Below are 6,337 nucleotides of genomic sequence, written 5' to 3'. Positions count from 1 at the left end.
TGTCTTCCTCTATATCTTTTTTCAACGTCCTGTAGTTTTCTGAGTAGAGGTCTTTTACCTCTTTAGTTAAGTTTATTCCTAGGTAGCTTAATTTTTTTGGTGCGATGGTGAACGGGATTGTTTTTATAATCTCTTTTTCTGAAAGTTCACTATTGGTGTATAGAAATGCCTCAGATTTCTTGCAAACCTTACAATTCTTTTACTCCCTAGGTTTTTAAAAGAACTGCCTGAACACTAAATAGATGTCAGTAATTTTGACCTTCTACCATCAGGTATTCTGACTTTACATGTAACAAAATTCTATTAACTGAAAAATAAAGTTTAAAAATTGTTTTTATTTATTGATTTTAGAGAGAGAGGAGGGGGGAGGAGCGAGAAACATACATTGAGTTGTTGTTCCACTTATTTATGCATTCATTGCTTGACCCTGGACCGTACTCGCAACCTTGGAGTATAGGTATGGCGCTCTAACCAACCAAGTACCTAGCCAGGGTGTGAACAATAAAGTTCTAAGAGCATTTGGATAGCTGACTGATTTTCAACACTTTTTTTTATATGAAGTTGCCCTATTCACCATCAACATCTTCACAAAGTCAGAAAGATGTCTATACCAGTACACTGCTTTGATGTGAAAGCAGGTGTTTGACGCACTAACTTCTGTTAGAGGAGGAGGAATATAAACACAAGCATTTGCTTATATTTAAAAGACTGAAGGATAAAGCAGAAACTAATGAGACAGGTAGGCATCGGACTGGGGAGGGGGGAGCCTTGGGAAGACATCCTGGAAGCCACTTCTAATATACTATGTTTAGTCATGTTGACTTGGGAACCTTGTAAATGTTCTTATATGATTAGAAAGCAAAAGAAAAGCAAGCGCTAAAATTTCAAACAAAATGAGACAGATGATCCTCATTGTACACTAAAACAGTGACTAAACTACAAAGAGAATTAGTTCAAGTAACTTTAAAACTTAGTAACTTCGTTATATATCACTAATAAAATGTATCCTAATCATTAAAAGACTACAAGTGAAACCAGAATGTGGCATATTCCATAAAAAAGTGACCTCATTTCTTCAATAAATGGCAAAAAAAGTGGGGAGGGAGGAAAGAAACTATTAAAAGACTAGAGGCCCAGTGCATGAAATTCGTACACTGGTAGGGTCCCTAGCGGCTGCTGGCCGGGTACTCCCTTCCCTTCCCTCAGCCGCCTGCTGCTGTCTGCTGCTGCCGCTGCTGGCCGGGGCCTCCTTCCCTTCCCCAGGCCAGCCTGCCCCCTAGTTGAACTCCCGGAAGAACTCTGGTTGAGGGAACAATTTGCATACTATGCTTTTATTAAATAGGATGTTACCTGTCAGATGTGGACCTTATTTGAATCCTAAATCAAGTATTTATGGAACAATCAGGGAAATGTGAATAGTAACTAGATATTATATATTATAAAGTACTGTTAATTTTCTTAATGGTATTGTGTATATATAAAGGATAAAATGGAATAATGTCTAGGATTTACTTTAATATAGTAAGATGGAGGGGACTATAGACCAAACAAACAAACAAACAAAAAAACCCCAATCTACTTGCTCATATGTTGACTATGGAAGCTGGGTTTGATATATTATCCCTACTTTTGTGAATGTTTGGAATCTTCCATAAGTTAAAAACAAACAGATCTAGCAACAAGTTTCAATGTATATAAGGATCTAAGGATCCCCTGGAATAGTGCACAGCTGATAGGGAGTGTGTGAGGTTCCTACACAATGAAATGCTGGCTCAGGCCCTCCCTGTCCACCAGAAATCAGTGCCAGAGAAGGAAGACTCTTGCTGAAGGACATAGATACAATCAATGGAGAGGAGAGACCAGCAGCCAGTATCCTGGCTCCCAGGCCAAGGTAACTTAAGGCAAATTCTTCAAGATTAACAAAAAAATTTTGACTTAAAAAACTACACCATGCATTATAAATTCACTGTTTCCTTTGTCACCTCCATTTTATTTCAAGTTATTGTATTTTTCAGTTCTAAAATTCCGACTTGTTTTTCTTTATATCTTTTTTATTTTTGGCTAAAACTTTCTATCTTTCCACTTGTTTCAAAAGTACCCTTACTTCTTGGAACATTTCAATAATAGCTGCTTTAAAGTGTGTTTTAGCTTTTTTATTGAAACCATAACAGCTTACCACAAACTTAGCTTCTTAAAATAACAACCTTTTATTATCTCAGTTTCTGTGGGTTGGCAGTCTAGATGTGTATGGACCAGCAGAGTTCTCTGCCTAGGGTCCCGTAAGGTCTAAGTCAGGGTGTCAACTGGCTTAGGGTTTTTTGTGGCTGCTCTGGGAAGAAGGTACTTCTGGGCTCGTTCAGTTCTGCTTGGATACAGGACTGAGGTCCCCAGTCCATGCCTCTGGAGCTGCCTGTACCCCATGGCTCCCTCCTTCAGAGGTAGCATGCTGAATCCTTCTCAGGTTTCCACGTCCCTTCTGCTGCAGCTGGGGGATGAGCTCTGCTTTTAAAGACTTGTGGAAATAGACGAGGCCCTGCTGGATGATCCAGGACACCTCTCCTTTAAGATTAGCTGACTGGGACCCTAAATTACATCTGTAAAGAGCTTTTGCAGCATAACATAACATGTCCCCAGAAGTGATACTAGTGGATGAAGGTCATGAAGGCCCAATTTTTGCCTACTCCAAGTCTTCATCAGGTAATTCCAACACCTGCAGCATTTCAGCTTTTGTCTTACTTTTCTCTTGTGAGGTGGCATTTTCCTGGTTCTGCATATGCTGGGTAATTTTGAATTGTATCCTGGACATTTAAAAAGATGTGTTATGAGACCTTGGGTTTTGTTTCAATCCCATGCAGAATGCTGGTACTTTTGCTTTGGCAGGCACTGGCCTGGCTGGGTGCAGGCTGCAAGTCCCAACCAGCCATCTCCAGGCTGTGGATGGCTTCAGCTCATCTGTAGAGGCTCTGTCCTCCCGTGTACCACAACCCAATGGCCAGCATTGTTTCCATTATTTGAGTTGCCAAAGTCTCTGGCAAGTTGCTCAGGGTCAGAATCATGCCCGCACAGCTCAGTGTTGAGCCTCAAAGTTCATAAACCACTTGGGTCACTTTTCTGAGCTCCTCCCTCTTCACAGTCTCCCTTGTGTACTTTCCAGTTGCCTGGGGCTCTTCTCAGTCCTCCAGCCAGAAACCTGGGGCTTTAGTCATTTCCTGTGACCAACCCATGTCTGGGACCAAGCTGCAGGAGGTGAGGGAGACAAAGCAACAGGGTTCCCCCACGTCCCTTAGAGATTCAAGTGTCTGTAGGCTCCTGCTGCCACAGGTCTGAGTGGAAGACAAGGAGGGAGAGGACAAGTGTGGCTTTCCTCACTCTCTCTCTTCTCCTGCAGCTCTCCTTGCTCCTACCTGTGCCCATCTCTGGGTTTCAGATGTCTGAAGACCAGGCTGGGAATGCTGGGAGAAAAACAGGAGCCTCCCTGTTGGTGCAGTGTACTTCAAATTCTGTCCTTTGTCCCCAATCCGCCTGTCACCATTTACTTGTCAGAGTTCCCAAATAGCTCCATGCAGCTGTCCAGGCTTACAGTCAGTGTGGAGTGTGCACATTCTGCCTTCTTGGAACCAGTTCTTGACATCCATACACACTAAACCAGGTCTACAGTGGTTATCTCTGGGCGAGGCAAGAGAGTTGATTTCTATTTCCTTTCTTCCAATAATCTGTACTTTTCAAATTGCCATTACTATTGAAATCAGATGGCTTTTCTGCAGACTACTGTTTAATTACAACCTGCTTTAGAAGTCTTCACTGATAGGGTTACTTACAGTGTGTTCACCTGCCAAGAGAAAGCAGGAAGGACTATTCCATCTTTCCTCTAGTTGTGCTCACTCTTCTAAAATAGTTCATTTAAACCTGGTTGGTGTGGCTCAGTTGGTTGGAGCCTTGTCCCCTACACTGAAAGGTGGCAGGTTCAATTCTCGGTTAGGACACATACCCAGGTTGTGGGTTTGACTCCAGTCGGGGTGCATATGGAAGGCAACCGGTCGATGTTCCTCTCTCACACTGATGTTTCTTGTTCTTTCACTCCCCTCCTCTCTCTAAAATCCATTAAAAATTTAAATAAATTAGTTCACTTAAATAAAAATTAATATTTTCAAACACCCGGAATAGCTATCTTGTTCAGATACAGTCATGGGCTGTTAATGACTGGGATACAGTCTAAGACATGTATCATTAGGTAATTTGGTTGTGCAAAAATCATAGAAGCACTTACACAAACCTATATGGGACCACCTATTGTTCCCAGTCTACTAGCCTGGACAGCACGTTACTGGGCAAAACACCATGGGATTAAATCAAGCACAAGAGAAAATGATGCTATCAAGAGACAGTAAACACAGATGTATGAGGCTGCGGCCGGTGTAACACAGCTGCTGTTTTATAGAAAACATTTTTTTATAAGTAGGAAGAGTACACTCTAAAACAGGGATGGGGAATGTCCAGCCCGTGGGCCATATGAAGTCAGCAAAATCATTTGGTCTGACCCTGCCAAAGTATTAGGGGTGAGTTAATTATTTGTTTGACCAGATATAGTAGGCTAATTTATTTTTATTGATTTCAGAGAAGAAAGGAGAGGGAGGGAGTGACATCAATGATGACGGCTGCCTCCTTCATGCCCCCTACTGGGGATAGAGCCTGCAACAGGGGTATGCGCCCTAACTGGGAATTGATCTCCTGGTTCATAGGTCAACACTCAACCACTGAGCCACTGGGCGGGGCAGCAGGCTAATTTTTAAGCTGACAATTTCGTATGGCCTGTGAGTGATGTTATAAATATACAAATGGCCTTTGAGAAAAACAGTTCCCCATCCCTACTCTAAAATAATGATAAAAAGAATACAGTAAATACATAAACCTGTAACATGACCATTTATTACCATTTTCAAGTATTATGTACTGTACATAATTGCATGTGCTGTACTTTTATAAGTATCAGCAGGTTTTTTTACACTAGCATCACCACAAACACGTAATGTGTTGCACTATGATGTTGTGATGGCTGCGACATCACTGGGATTTTTGGGGAACTGTTGAATATGAAGTCCCTTATTGGACAAAAGGTTGTTATGCGGCCATGGCTGTAGAGACTTGTTCCCCCAACATTCAATTGGTTAACTACCACCAATACCACTGGGGTTTGAATCGTGAAGAAGACAAGCATTAATGAAGCCGAGCCATTTAAACAGTCTGTGAAATTGCCTGGTGTGCTTCCGACTTCCCAAATACATTCTCATTGGCGGCTGGAGGATGCTCAGAGGTCCCTCGCCCCACGAGCTCTACTGTATCATCATCTGGCATCAAGCAAAGGACCAGAAACCACCCCTGCAAAAGCAGCTATTCTGCCTCGGATTTTTGGCCCCTCACTTTCACTGGCCCCTCCCAAGGTCCTATGCAAACTGTGCCTATCATTAGAGCCTTTTGTAAAATTTGCAAAAAATATTCTAATTGCAATGGACAAAGACTGCTGCCTCTTTGCACTCTCTCCCTTTCTCTTTATATCAGGTTGCTTAGAAGAGGCATCTTAGATCCAGCTAAGGGCGCAATGAGTTGGAAACATTTATTTTAGGTTTAATAGGTTCATTTATATGTTGTTCTCAGTTACTTTTGTGTATACTTAAGTTATGACCAGCCATCTCAGTGCAGGTGTGGCTTCCAGGAATACTGTTATAGCACTGTGCCTGCTCACCAGGGGCTAAGACAAAGGGCCAGGTGGGGGCTGCAGCACCTGACTGGGTACATCAGGACTAGCACGGGAAGTGTGTGGGCAGAAACAAGGCTTGAAAACCTGTGGCGCTCGTGTCAGAAAAATTGTTAATGTAGTAATATAATTATAAGTGTACTATAGATTTTTCTACTTTTTTGAATGGAATTGTGCAAAACAGAATTTAAAAGAACTCATACTTTTTTTCCAAGACACATAGCTGTAGCTGTACTAGAAACAGCAAATATGTCTATACGTGAAATCATGTTTTCTGTATCTATCAATAATAAAGTTTTTTTATCAACTATGCTAGAGGAATCACTAAATTCCTTCCATTCTCTGTCATATGAAGAGGCAATTAAAAGTACACAGCCACTCACACAACTTAACAAAAGGAAGATAAACAATCCAATCAAAAAATGGGCAAAGGACCTAAATAGACACCTTTCAAAAGAGGACATTCAGAAAGCCAAGAGACATATGAAAACATGCTCAAAGTCACTAATCATCCGAGAGATGCAAATCAAAACAACAATGAGGTACCATCTCACACCTGTCAGACTGGCTATCATCAACAAATCA

Source organism: Myotis davidii, unplaced genomic scaffold (genome assembly GCF_000327345.1).
Source record: "Myotis davidii unplaced genomic scaffold, ASM32734v1 scaffold370, whole genome shotgun sequence".
Taxonomy (NCBI): Eukaryota; Metazoa; Chordata; class Mammalia; order Chiroptera; family Vespertilionidae; genus Myotis; species Myotis davidii.
This window is presented reverse-complemented; position numbering follows the sequence as displayed.